The sequence below is a fragment of the Carcharodon carcharias genome, chromosome 32, assembly GCF_017639515.1.
Source record: "Carcharodon carcharias isolate sCarCar2 chromosome 32, sCarCar2.pri, whole genome shotgun sequence".
In the NCBI taxonomy this organism is placed as follows: Eukaryota; Metazoa; Chordata; class Chondrichthyes; order Lamniformes; family Lamnidae; genus Carcharodon; species Carcharodon carcharias.
In genome coordinates, this window is record NC_054498.1 from 24,126,127 (window position 1) to 24,139,909 (window position 13,783).

The window sequence follows — 13,783 nt, forward strand, 5'->3', positions numbered from 1 at the left end:
TATTTGGGTCTAGGTTACTCTGACACCACTGACAGTCTACAGAAATGCTACACTGCCCCCAACACGAGCAGAATAGATTAGACGCACAATTCAGATGCCTGCAGTTATACTAGAGGGCTTCTTTTTTTTAAAATGGTCATATACAAAATGGAAACAAATTGGTCTTTGCAAAATAAAAATTCAATTGAGTTCCCGAGTCAGTCTGTAATCAAGGGGAACATTACTGCAGCATAGAATGTCAAGACAGAGACTACTACATCTTTAAAAGGAAACGTGATTGAGACTCAGGAAGAGAGAGAGCAGTCGGGTTTGTCTCAATTGCTCCAGCAGGGAGCTAGCACAGACACAATGTGTAGATTGGCCTCATTCTGTGGTTCTCTTTCCCAAATCCTACCAATAATCATCATAAGTCCCACATACCCCTCAAATATTTCCCTACAAAATGTCTCAAGCACTAGATAGTGGCACAACAAACATTGGTTTCATTTACTCTTGTCCAGATCTGTACTGCCTATCACGGTTGCTGACGCTGTTTCAGCCGCACCTATAATTTTAGTAGAAACCTCCACACACACAGGCGCGCGTGCACACGCAGCTAAATGTACTCACATGTGTAATATCTACTAGCACTCTCTAACCAAATAAAAAAAATGCACCTCAATCCAAAAACACTTGCAAACTTTTGATTTTTGCCTTATCATTTTACCGACAAACTCACGATGTGAGTTTTTTAAGTCTGAGATCACATATCTAACAACGGTACCTACTACTATTTTAAAAAAATTAAGCAGAAAGGCAATTTGCCACATGGCTAGGGGCTCGATATTTGGCAGTAATAAGTCAGAGTAGAACTAATGCCTACACTCGACACAGCACTCTCCTCAACCTGAATCCTGTCAGAACTACACGAGACTGCTCAGGTAGCCTAGTGGTCATGGTCCTGGATTCGTAACCCAGAGATTGCAAGTACAAATCCCACCATGGCAAGTTAGGAATTTAAATTCGTCTACAAAAAATGGCTGGATTGACTCAAAACCCTAAAGGGGTCAAAGGGAGCTAGCCACCTCTACCTGGTCTGGCCTATAAGGGATTCCAGATCCAGTTCACTCAAAGCCCACATCCCAATAATACATTACAAAGAAGCGGATTTATACCTAGAGCTCCAGAGTTGGATGGCAAGCATATCTTATAGTCCTTTTATAAAACTGTTTCAAGCGTGTTATGCACAAAAAGACCACATTTTTTGAAGGTGGTTTTATTAACATAAATGAGTACAAAAGCAAGGAAGTTAAGCTTGGCCTTTCTAAGTCACTGGTTACCCCTTAAATGGAGTAGTGTGGCCAATTCTAGGCACCACCCACTTTAGGAAGGTCATCAAGCAGGATGACTAATTCTGGGCAAAAAGGAAAGGGGCACTTTGCCATGAGATGTTGTTAACGAGGCTGTGGGAGTGAGGTCGTGGAGGTATTGGCGAGTCTGGGAGTGAGGTCGTGGAGGTGTGAGCGAGGCCGTGGGAGTGAGGTCGTGGAGGTGTCGGCGAGTCTGGCAGTGAGGTCGTGGAGGTGTTGGCGAGTCTGGGAGTGGGGTTGGGGAGGTGTTGGCGAGACTGTGGGAGTGAGATCGGGGAGATGTTGGTGAGTCTGGGAGTGAGCTTGGGGAGGTGTTGGCGAGACTGTGGCAGTGAGATCGGGGAGGTGTTGATGAGTCTGGGAGTGAGGTCGGGGAGGTGTTGGCGAGTCTGGGAGTGAGGTCGTGGAGGTGTCGGCGAGGCCGTGGGAGTGAGGTCGTGGAGGTGTCGGCGAGGCCGTGGGAGTGAGGTCGGGGAGGTGTTGGCGAGTCTGGGAGTGGGGTTGGGGAGGAGTTGGCGAGACTGTGGGAGTGAGGTCGTGGAGGTGTCGGCGAGGCCGTGGGAGTGAGGTCGGGGAGTTGTTGGCGAGTCTGTGGGAGTGAGGTCAGGGTGGTGTTGGCGAGAATGTGGGAGTGAGGTCGGGGAGGTGTTGGCGAGTCTGTGGGAGTGAGTTCAGGGAAGTGTTGGTGAGTGTGGAAGTGAGGTCGGGGAGGTGTTGGTGAGTCTGGGAGTGAGTTCAGGGAAGTGTTGGTGAGTGTGGGAGTGAGGTCGGGGAGGTGTTGGCGAGGCTGTGGGAGTGATGTCGGGGAGGTGTTGGCGAATCTGGGAGTGAGGTCGGGGAGGTGTTGACGAGATTGGGAGCGATGTCGGGGAGGTGTTGGCGAGTCTGAGTGAGGTCGGGGAGCTGTTGGCGAGTCTGTGGGAGTGAGATCGGGGAGGTGTTGGCGAGTCTGAGTGAGGACGGGGAGCTGTTGGTGAGGGAGTGAGGTCAGGGAGGCGTTGGCAAGACTGGGAGCGATGTCGGGGAGGTGTTGGCGAGTCTGTGGGACTGAGGTCAGGGAGGAGTTGGCGAGACTGTGGGAGTAAGATCGGTGAGATCTTGGCGCGTCTGTGGGAGTGGGGTCGGGGAGGTGTTGGCGAGTCCGGGAGTGAGGTCGGGGAGATGTTGGCGAGACTGTGGGAGTGAGGTCGGGGAGGTGGTGTCGGGTCTGGGAGTGAGGTCGGGAAGGTGTTGTCGGGTCTGGGAGTGAGGTCGGGGAGGTGTTGTCGGGTCTGGGAGTGATGTCGGGGAGGTGCTGGCGAGTCAGGGAGTGATGTCGGGGAGGTGTTGGCGAGACTGTGGGAGTGAGGTCGGGAGGTGTTGGCGAGACTGTGGGAGTGAGGTTGGGGAGGTGTTGGCGGGTCTGTGGGAGTGAGGTCGGGGAGGTGTTGGCGAGTCAGTGGGAGTGAGGTCGGGGAGGTGTTGGTGAGTATGGGAGTGAGGTCGGTGAGGTGTTGTCGAGTCTGGGAGTGATGTTGGGGAGGTGTTGGCGAGTCTGTGGGACTGAGGTCGGGGAGGAGTTGGCCAGACTGTGAGAGTGAGGTCGGGCAGGTGTTGGTGAGACTGTGGGAGTGATGTCGGGGAGGTGTTGGCGAGTCTGTGGGAGTGAGTTCAGGGAAGTGTTGGTGAGTGTGGAAGTGAGGTCGGGGAGGTGTTGGTGAGTCTGGGAGTGAGTTCAGGGAAGTGTTGGTGAGTGTGGGAGTGAGGTCGGGGAGGTGTTGGCGAGGCTGTGGGAGTGATGTCGGGGAGGTGTTGGCGAATCTGGGAGTGAGGTCGGGGAGTTGTTGCCGAGAGTGTGGGAGTGGTGTTGAGGAGGTGTTGGCGAGTCTGGGAGTGAGGTTGGGAGGTCTTGGCGAGTCTGGGAGTGAGGTCGGGGAGGAGTTGGCGAGACTGTGGGAGTGAGTTCGGGAGGTGTTGTCGAGTCTGGGAGTGAGGGCGGGGAGGTGTTGGCGAGGCTGTGGGAGTGATGTCGGGGAGGTGTTGGCGAGACTGTGGGAGTGAGGTCGGGGAGGTGTTGGTGAGTGTGGGAGTGAGGTCGGGGAGGTTTTGGTGAGTGTGGGAGTGAGGTCGGGGAGGTATTGGTGTGTGGGAGTGAGGTCGGTGAGGAGTTGGCGAGGCTGTGGGAGTAATGTTGGGGAGGTGTTGGCGAGTCTGTGGGACTGAGGTCAGGGAGGAGTTGGCGAGACTGTGGGACTGATGTTGGGGAGGTGTTGGCGAGTCTGTGGGAGTGAGTTCAGGGAAGTGTTGGTGAGTGTGGGAGTGAGGTCGGGGAGGTGTTGGTGAGTCTGGGAGTGAGTTCAGGGAAGTGTTGGTGAGTTTGGGTGTGAGGTCGGGGAGATGTTGGCGAGTCTGGGAGTGATATCGGGAAGGTGTTGGCGAGGCTGTGGGACTGAGGTCGGGAAGGTGTTGGCGAGGCTGTGAGAGTGAGGTCAGGGAGGTGTTGGCAAGTCTGGGAGTGATGTCGGGAAGGTGTTGGCGAGTCTGGGAGTGAGGTCGGTGAGGCTGCGGGAGTGATGTCAGGGAGGTGTTGGTGAGGCTGTTGGAGTGAGGTCGGGGACGTGTTGGCGAGACTATGGGAGTGAGATCAGGGAGGTGTTGGCGAGTCTGGGAATGAGGTCGGGGAGGTGTTGGCGCATCTGGGAGTGATGTCGGGGAGGAGTTGGTGAGACTGGGAGTGATGTCGGGGAAGTGTTGGTGAGTTTGGGAGTGAGGTCGGGGACGTGTTGGTGAGTCTATGGGAGTGAGGGCGGGGAGGTGTTGATGGGTCTGGGAGGGAGGTCGGGGAGGTGTTGGCGAGGGTGCGATGGGAGGTCGGGGAGGTGTTGGTGAGTCTGTGGGAGTGATGTCGGGGAGGTGTTGGCGAGTCTCAGTGAGGTCGGGGAGCTGTTGGCGAGTCTGTGGGAGTGAGATCGGGGAGGTGTTGGTGAGACTGGGAGCGATATCGGGGAGGTGTTGGCAAGTCTGGGAGTGAGGTCGGTGAGGTATTGTCGAGTCTGGGAGTGATGTCGGGGAGGTGTTGGTGAGGCTGTGGGAGTGAGGTCGGGGAGGTGTTGGCGAGACTGTGGGAGTGAGGTCGGGGAGGTGTTGGCGAGACTGTGGGAGTGAGGTCGGGGAGGTGTTGTCGAGTCTGGGAGTGATGTTGGGGAGGTGTTGTCGAGTCTGGGAGTGATGTCAGGGAGGTGTTGGCGAGTCTGGGAGTGAGGTCGGTGAGGTGTTGTCAAGTCTGGGAGTGATGTCGGGGAGGTGTTGGTGAGGCTGTGGGAGTGAGGTCGGGGAGGTGTTGGCGAGACTGTGGGAGTGAGGTCGGGGAGGTGTTGGTGAGATTGTGGGAGTGAGGTCGGGGAGGTGTTGTCGAGTCAGGGAGTGATGTCGGGGAGGTGTTGTCGAGTCTGCGAGTGATGTCGGGGAGGTGTTGGTGAGACTGGGGGAGTGAGGTCGGGGAGGTGTTGGTGTGACTGTGGGAGTGAGGTCGGGGAGGTGTTGGCGGGTCTGTGGTAGTGAGCTCGGGGATGTGTTGTCGAGTCTGGGAGTGATGTCGGGGAGGTGTTAGTGAGACTGTGGGAGTGAGGTCAGGGAGGTGTTGGCGAGACCGTGAGCGTGAGGTCAGGGAGGTGTTGGCGAGACGATGGGAGTGATGTCGGGGAGGTGTTGGCGGGTCTGTGGGACAGAGTTAGGGGAGGTGTTGGCGAGTCTGGGAGTGAGGTCGGTGAGGTGTTGTCGAGTCTGGGAGTGATGTCGGGGAGAGGTTGTCGAGTCTGGGAGTGAGATCGGGGAGGTGTTGGCGAGTCTGGGAGTGATGTCGGGGAGGTGTTGGTGAGGCTGCAGGAGTGATGTCGGGGAGGTGTTGGCGAGACTGAGCGTGAGGTCAGGGAGGTGTTGGCAAGTCTGGGAGTGATATCGGGAAGGTGTTGGCGAGGCTGTGGGAGTGAGGTCGGGGAGATGTTGGTGAGTCTGTGGGAGTGAGGTCGGGGAGGTGTTGGCGAGTCTGGGAGTGAGGTCGGGGAGCTGTTGGTGAGTGTGGGAGTGAGGTCGGTGAGGTGTTGTCAAGTCTGGGAGTGATGTTGGGGAGGTGTTGGCGAGGCTGCGGGAGTGAGGTCGGGGAGATGTTGGCGAGGCTGTGGGAGTGAGGTCGGGGAGGTGTTGGTGAGTGTGGGAGTGAGGTCGGTGAGGTGTTGTCGAGTCTGGGAGGTATGTTGGGGAGGTGTTGGCGAGTCTGTGGGACTGAGGTTGGGGAGGAGTTGGCAAGACTGTGGGAGTGAGGTGGGGCAGGTGTTGGTGAGACTGTGGGAATGATGTCGGGGAGGTGTTGGCGAGTCTGTGGGAGTGAGTTCAGGGAAGCGTTGGTGAGTGTGGGATTGAGGTCGGGGAGGTGTTGGTGAGTCTGGGAGTGAGTTCAGGGAAGTGTTGGTGAGTGTGGGAGTGAGGTCGGGGAGGTGTTGGTGTCTGGGAGTGAGTTCAGGGAAGTGTTGGTGAGTGTGGGAGTGAGGTCGGGGAGGTGTTGTCAAGGCTGTGGGAGTGATGTTGGGGAGGTGTTGGCGAGTCTGGGAGTGAGATCGGGGAGGTGTTGGCGAGACTGTAGGAGTGAGGTCGGGGAGGTTTTGGCGCGTCTGTGGGAGTGGGGTTGGGGAGGAGTTGGCGAGACTGTGGGAGTGAGGTCGGGGAGGTGTTGGCGAGTCTGGGAGTGAGGTCGTGGAGGTTTTGTCAAGACTGTGGGAGTGAGGTTGGGGAGGAGTTGGCGAGACTGTGGGAGTGAGGTCGGTGAGATCTTGGCGCGTCTGTGGGAGTGAGGTCGGGGAGGTGTTGTCAAGACTGTGGGAGTGAGGTTGGGGAGGTGTTGGCGAGGTCGTGGGAGTGATGTCGGAGAGATGTTGGCGAGACTGTGGGAGTGAGGTCGGGGAGATGTTGTCGAGACTGGGGGAATTGATGTCGGGGAGGTGTTGGCGAGACTGTGGGAGTGAGGTCAGGGTGGTGTTGGTGAGACTGTGGGAGTGAGTTCGGGGAGGTGTTGGCGAGGCTGTGGGAGTGAGGTCAGGCGGTGTTGGCGAGTCGGAGTGAGGTCGGGGAGGAGTTGGCGCGACTGTGGGAGTGAGGTCGGGGAGGTGTTGGCGAGTCGGAGTGAGGTAGGGTAGGTGTTGGCGAGACTATGGGAGTGAGATCGGGGAGGTGTTGGCGAGACAGTTGGAGTGAGGTCGGGGAGGTGTTGGCAAGTCTGTGGGAGTGAGATCGGGGAGGAGTTGGCGAGATTGGGAGCGATGTCGGGGAGGTGTTGGCGAGTCTGAGTGAGGTTGGGGAGCTGTTGGCGAGTCTGTGGGAGTGAGATCGGGGAGGTGTGGCGAGTCTGAGTGAGGACGGGGAGCTGTTGGTGAGGGAGTGAGGTCAGGGAGGCGTTGGCAAGACTGGGAGCGATGTCGGGGAGGTGTTGGCGAGTCTGTGGGACTGAGGTCAGGGAGGAGTTGGCGAGACTGTGGGAGTAAGATCGGTGAGATCTTGGCGCGTCTGTGGGAGTGGGGTCGGGGAGGTGTTGGCGAGTCCGGGAGTGAGGTCGGGGAGATGTTGGCGAGACTGTGGGAGTGAGGTCGGGGAGGTGTTGTCGGGTCTGGGAGTGAGGTCGGGAAGGTGTTGTCGGGTCTAGGAGTGAGGTCGGGGAGGTGTTGTCGGGTCTGGGAGTGATGTCGGGGAGGTGCTAGCGAGTCAGGGAGTGATGTCGGGGAGGTGTTGGCGAGACTGTGGGAGTGAGGTCGGGAGGTGCTGGCGAGACTGTGGGAGTGAGGTTGGGGAGGTGTTGGCGGGTCTGTGGGAGTGAGGTCGGGGAGGTGTTGGCGAGTCAGTGGGAGTGAGGTCGGGGAGGTGTTGGTGAGTATGGGAGTGAGGTCGGTGAGGTGTTGTCGAGTCTGGGAGTGATGTTGGGGAGGTGTTGGCGAGTCTGTGGGACTGAGGTCGGGGAGGAGTTGGCCAGACTGTGAGAGTGAGGTCGGGCAGGTGTTGGTGAGACTGTGGGAGTGATGTCGGGGAGGTGTTGGCGAGTCTGTGGGAGTGAGTTCAGGGAAGTGTTGGTGAGTGTGGAAGTGAGGTCGGGGAGGTGTTGGTGAGTCTGGGAGTGAGTTCAGGGAAGTGTTGGTGAGTGTGGGAGTGAGGTCGGGGAGGTGTTGGCGAGGCTGTGGGAGTGATGTCGGGGAGGTGTTGGCGAATCTGGGAGTGAGGTCGGGGAGGTGTTGCCGAGAGTGTGGGAGTGGTGTTGAGGAGGTGTTGGCGAGTCTGGGAGTGAGGTTGGGAGGTCTTGGCGAGTCTGGGAGTGAGGTCGGGGAGGAGTTGGCGAGACTGTGGGAGTGAGTTCGGGAGGTGTTGTCGAGTCTGGGAGTGAGGGCGGGGAGGTGTTGGCGAGGCTGTGGGAGTGATGTCGGGGAGGTGTTGGCGAGACTGTGGGAGTGAGGTCGGGGAGGTGTTGGTGAGTGTGGGAGTGAGGTCGGGGAGGTTTTGGTGAGCGTGGGAGTGAGGTCGGGGAGGTATTGGTGTGTGGGAGTGAGGTCGGTGAGGAGTTGGCGAAGCTGTGGGAGTAATGTTGGGGAGGTGTTGGCGAGTCTGTGGGACTGAGGTCAGGGAGGAGTTGGCGAGACTGTGGGAGTGATGTTGGGGAGGTGTTGGCGAGTCTGTGGGAGTGAGTTCAGGGAAGTGTTGGTGAGTGTGGGAGTGAGGTCGGGGAGGTGTTGGTGAGTCTGGGAGTGAGTTCAGGGAAGTGTTGGTGAGTTTGGGTGTGAGGTCGGGGAGATGTTGGCGAGTCTGGGAGTGATATCGGGAAGGTGTTGGCGAGGCTGTGGGATTGAGGTCGGGAAGGTGTTGGCGAGGCTGTGAGAGTGAGGTCAGGGAGGTGTTGGCAAGTCTGGGAGTGATGTCGGGAAGGTGTTGGCGAGTCTGGGAGTGTTATCGGGGAGGTGTTGGCGAGTCTGGGAATGAGGTCGGTGAGGCTGCGGGAGTGATGTCAGGGAGGTGTTGGTGAGGCTGTCGGAGTGAGGTCGGGGACGTGTTGGCGAGACTATGGGAGTGAGATCAGGGAGGTGTTGGCAAGACTATGGGAGTGAGATCGGGGAGGTGTTGGCGAGTCTGGGAATGAGGTCGGGGAGGTGTTGGCGCGTCTGGGAGTGATGTCGGGGAGGAGTTGGTGAGTCTGGGAGTGATGTCGGGGAAGTGTTGGTGAGTCTGGGAGTGAGGTCGGGGACGTGTTGGTGAGTCTATGGGAGTGAGGGCGGGGAGGTGTTGATGGGTCTGGGAGGGAGGTCGGGGAGGTGTTGGCGAGGGTGCGATGGGAGGTCGGGGAGGTGTTGGTGAGTCTGTGGGAGTGAGATCGGGGAGGTGTTGGTGAGACTGGGAGCGATATCGGGGAGGTGTTGGCGAGTCTGGGAGTGAGGTCGGTGAGGTATTGTCGAGTCTGGGAGTGATGTCGGGGAGGTGTTGGTGAGGCTGTGGGAGTGAGGTCGGGGAGGTGTTGGCGAGACTGTGGGAGTGAGGTCGGGGAGGTGTTGGCGAGACTGTGGGAGTGAGGTCGGGGAGGTGTTGGCGAGACTGTGGGAGTGAGGTCGGGGAGGTGTTGTCGAGTCTGGGAGTGATGTTGGGGAGGTGTTGTCGAGTCTGGGAGTAATGTCAGGGAGGTGTTGGCGAGTCTGGGAGTGAGGTCGGTGAGGTGTTGTCAAGTCTGGGAGTGATGTCGGGGAGGTGTTGGTGAGGCTGTAGGAGTGAGGTCGGGGAGGTGTTGGCGAGACTGTGGGAGTGAGGTCGGGGAGGTGTTGGCGAGATTGTGGGAGTGAGGTCGGGGAGGTGTTGGCGAGACTGTGGGAGTGAGGTCGGGGAGGTGTTGTCGAGTCAGGGAGTGATGTCGGGGAGGTGTTGTCGAGTCTGGGAGTGATGTCGGGGAGGTGTTGGTGAGACTGGGGGAGTGAGGTCGGGGAGGTGTTGGTGTGACTGTGGGAGTGAGGTCGGGGAGGTGTTGGCTGGTCTGTGGGAGTGAGCTCGGGGAGGTGTTGTCGAGTCTGGGAGTGATGTCGGGGAGGTGTTGGTGAGACTGTGGGAGTGAGGTCAGGGAGGTGTTGGCGAGACCGTGAGCGTGAGGTCAGGGAGGTGTTGGCGAGACCGTGAGCGTGAGGTCAGGGAGGTGTTGGCGAGACGATGGGAGTGATGTCGGGGAGGTGTTGGCGGGTCTGTGGGACTGAGCTAGGGGAGGTGTTGGCGAGTCTGGGAGTGAGGTCGGTGAGGTGTTGTCGAAAATGGGAGTGATGTCGGGGAGGGGTTGGCGAGTCTGGGAGTGAGATCGGGGAGGTGTTGGCGAGTCTGGGAGTGATGTCGGGGAGGTGTTGGTGAGGCTGCAGGAGTGATGTCGGGGAGGTGTTGGCGAGACTGAGCGTGAGGTCAGGGAGGTGTTGGCAAGTCTGGGAGTGATATCGGGAAGGTGTTGGCGAGGCTGTGGGAGTGAGGTCGGGGAGGTGTTGGCGAGGCTGTGAGAGTGAGGTCAGGGAGGTGTTGGCAAGTCTGGCAGTGAGGTCAGGGAGGTGTTGGTGAGTATGTGAGTGAGGTCGGGGAGGTGTTGGCGAGTCTGTGGGAGTGAGGTCGGGGAGATGTTGGTGAGTCTGTGGGAGTGAGGTCGGGGAGATGTTGGCGAGTCTGGGAGTGAGGTCGGGGAGCTGTTGGTGAGTGTGGGAGTGAGGTCGGTGAGGTGTTGTCCAGTCTGGGAGTGATGTTGGGGAGGTGTTGGCGAGGCTGCGGGAGTGAGGTCGGGGAGATGTTGGCGAGGCTGTGGGAGTGAGGTCGGGGAGGTGTTGGTGAGTGTGGGAGTGAGGTCGGTGAGGTGTTGTCGAGTCTGGGAGGTATGTTGGGGAGGTGTTGGCGAGTCTGTGGGACTGAGGTTGGGGAGGAGTTGGCAAGACTGTGGGAGTGAGGTGGGGCAGGTGTTGGTGAGACTGTGGGAATGATGTCGGGGAGGTGTTGGCGAGTCTGTGGGAGTGAGTTCAGGGAAGTGTTGGTGAGTGTGGGATTGAGGTCGGGGAGGTGTTGGTGAGTCTGGGAGTGAGTTCAGGGAAGTGTTGGTGAGTGTGGGAGTGAGGTCGGGGAGGTGTTGGTGTCTGGGAGTGAGTTCAGGGAAGTGTTGGTGAGTGTGGGAGTGAGGTCGGGGAGGTGTTGTCAAGGCTGTGGGAGTGATGTTGGGGAGGTGTTGGCGAGTCTGGGAGTGAGATCGGGGAGGTGTTGGCGAGACTGTAGGAGTGAGGTCGGGGAGGTTTTGGCGCGTCTGTGGGAGTGGGGTTGGGGAGGAGTTGGCGAGACTGTGGGAGTGAGGTCGGGGAGGTGTTGGCGAGTCTGGGAGTGAGGTCGTGGAGGTTTTGTCAAGACTGTGGGAGTGAGGTTGGGGAGGAGTTGGCGAGACTGTGGGAGTGAGGTCGGTGAGATCTTGGCGCGTCTGTGGGAGTGAGGTCGGGGAGGTGTTGTCAAGACTGTGGGAGTGAGGTTGGGGAGGTGTTGGCGAGGTCGTGGGAGTGATGTCGGAGAGATGTTGGCGAGACTGTGGGAGTGAGGTCGGGGAGATGTTGTCGAGACTGGGGGAATTGATGTCGGGGAGGTGTTGGCGAGACTGTGGGAGTGAGGTCAGGGTGGTGTTGGTGAGACTGTGGGAGTGAGTTCGGGGAGGTGTTGGCGAGGCTGTGGGAGTGAGGTCAGGCGGTGTTGGCGAGTCGGAGTGAGGTCGGGGAGGAGTTGGCGCGACTGTGGGAGTGAGGTCGGGGAGGTGTTGGCGAGTCGGAGTGAGGTCGGGTAGGTGTTGGCGAGACTATGGGAGTGAGATCGGGGAGGTGTTGGCGAGACAGTTGGAGTGAGGTCGGGGAGGTGTTGGCGAGTCTGTGGGAGTGAGATCGGGGAGGAGTTGGCGAGATTGGGAGCGATGTCGGGGAGGTGTTGGCGAGTCTGAGTGAGGTCGGGGAGCTGTTGGCGAGTCTGTGGGAGTGAGATCGGGGAGGTGTGGCGAGTCTGAGTGAGGACGGGGAGCTGTTGGTGAGGGAGTGAGGTCAGGGAGGCGTTGGCAAGACTGGGAGCGATGTCGGGGAGGTGTTGGCGAGTCTGTGGGACTGAGGTCAGGGAGGAGTTGGCGAGACTGTGGGAGTAAGATCGGTGAGATCTTGGCGCGTCTGTGGGAGTGGGGTCGGGGAGGTGTTGGCGAGTCCGGGAGTGAGGTCGGGGAGATGTTGGCGAGACTGTGGGAGTGAGGTCGGGGAGGTGTTGTCGGGTCTGGGAGTGAGGTCGGGAAGGTGTTGTCGGGTCTAGGAGTGAGGTCGGGGAGGTGTTGTCGGGTCTGGGAGTGATGTCGGGGAGGTGCTAGCGAGTCAGGGAGTGATGTCGGGGAGGTGTTGGCGAGACTGTGGGAGTGAGGTCGGGAGGTGCTGGCGAAACTGTGGGAGTGAGGTCGGGGAGGTGTTGGCGAGTCTGGGAGTGAGGTCGGGGAGGTTTTGTCAAGACTGTGGGAGTGAGGTTGGGGAGGTGTTGGCGAGGTCGTGGGAGTGATGTCGGAGAGATGTTGGCGAGACTGTGGGAGTGAGGTCGGGGAGATGTTGTCGAGATTGGGGGATTGATGTCGGGGAGGTGTTGGCGAGACTGTGGGAGTGAGGTCAGGGTGGTGTTGGTGAGACTGTGGGAGTGAGTTCGGGGAGGTGTTGGCGAGGCTGTGGGAGTGAGGTCAGGCAGTGTTGGCGAGTCGGAGTGAGGTCGGGGAGGAGTTGGCGAGACTGTGGGAGTGAGGTCGGGGAGGTGTTGGCGAGTCGGAGTGGGGTCGGGTAGGTGTTGGCGAGACTATGGGAGTGAGATTGGGGAGGTGTTGGCGAGACTGTTGGAGTGTGATCGGGGAGGTGTTGGCAAGTCTGTGGGAGTGAGATCGGGGAGGTGTTGGCGAGATTGGGAGCGATGTCGGGGAGGTGTTGGCGAGTCTGAGTGAGGTCGGGGAGCTGTTGGCGGTCTGTGGGAGTGAGATCGGGGAGGTGTTGGCGAGTCTGAGTGAGGTCGGGGAGCTGTTGGTGAGTCTGTGGGAGTGAGGTCGGGGAGGTGTTGGCGAGACTGTGAGCGATGTCGGGGAGGTGTTGGTGAGTGTGGGAGTGAGGTCGGTGAGGTGTTGTCGAGTCTGGGAGTGATGTTGGGGAGGTGTTGGCGAGGCTGCGGGAGTGAGGTCGGGGAGATGTTGGCGAGGCTGTGGGAGTGAGGTCGAGGAGATGTTGGTGAGTGTGGGAGTGAGGTCGGTGAGGTGTTGTCGAGTCTGGGAGGTAAGTTGGGGAGGTGTTGGCGAGTCTGTGGGACTGAGGTTGGGGAGGAGTTGGCAAGACTGTGGGAGTGAGGTCGGGCAGGTGTTGGTGAGACTGTGGGAATGATGTCGGGGAGGTGTTGGCGAGTCTGTGGGAGTGAGTTCAGGGAAGTGTTGGTGAGTGCGGGATTGAGGTCGGGGAGGTGTTGGTGAGTCTGGGAGTGAGTTCAGGGAAGTGTTGGTGAGTGTGGGAGTGAGGTCGGGGAGGTGTTGGTGTCTAGGAGTGAGTTCAGGGAAGTGTTGGTGAGTGTGGGAGTGAGGTCGGGGAGGTGTTGTCGAGGCTGTGGGAGTGATGTTGGAGAGGTGTTGGCGAGTCTGGGAGTGAGGTCGGGGAGGTGTTGGCGAGACTGTGGGAGTGAGGTCGGGGAGGTGTTGGCGCGTCTGTGGGAGCGGGGTTGGGGAGGAGTTGGCGAGACTGTGGGAGTGAGGTCGGGGAGCTGTTGGCGAGTCTGGGAGTGAGGCCGGGGAGGTTTTGTCAAGACTGTGGGAGTGAGGTCGGGGAGGTGTTGGCAAGTCTGGGAGTGACGTCGGGGAGGTGTTGGCGAGACTGTGGGAGTGAGGTCGGGGAGGTGTTGGCGAGACTGTGGGAGTGAGGTCGGGAAGGTGTTGGCGGGTCTGTGGGAGTGAGGTCGGGGAGGTGTTGGCGAGTCAGTGGGAGTGAGGTCGGGGAGGTGTTGGTGAGTATGGGAGTGATGTCGGTGAGGTGTTGTCGAGTCTGGGAGTGATGTCGGGGAGGTGTTGGCGAGTCTGTGGGAGTGAGGTCAGGGAAGTGTTGGTGAGTGTGGAAGTGAGGTCGGGGAGGTGTTGGTGAGTCTGGGAGTGAGTTCAGGGAAGTGTTGGTGAGTGTGGGAGTGTGGTCGGGGAGGTGTTGGCGAGGCTGTGGGTGTGATGTCGGGGAGGTGTTGGCGAGTCTGGGAGTGAGGTCGGGGAGGTGTTGCCGAGAGTGTGGGAGTGGTGTTGAGGAGGTGTTGGCGAGTCTGGGAGTGAGGTTGGGAGGTCTTTGCGAGTCTGGGAGTGAGGTCCGGGAGGAGTTGGCGAGATTGTGGGAGTGAGTTCGGGAGGTGTTGTCGAGTCT

General features: G+C 59.2%; 1 protein-coding gene across 6 annotated transcripts in view; it reads right to left on the bottom strand.

The window, feature by feature from the left end:
- si:dkey-24l11.2 (uncharacterized protein LOC100034462 homolog) overlaps window positions 1-13,783 on the bottom strand; it is a 240,859-nt gene that overhangs the window by 25,683 nt on the left and 201,393 nt on the right. The window lies entirely within an intron of this gene.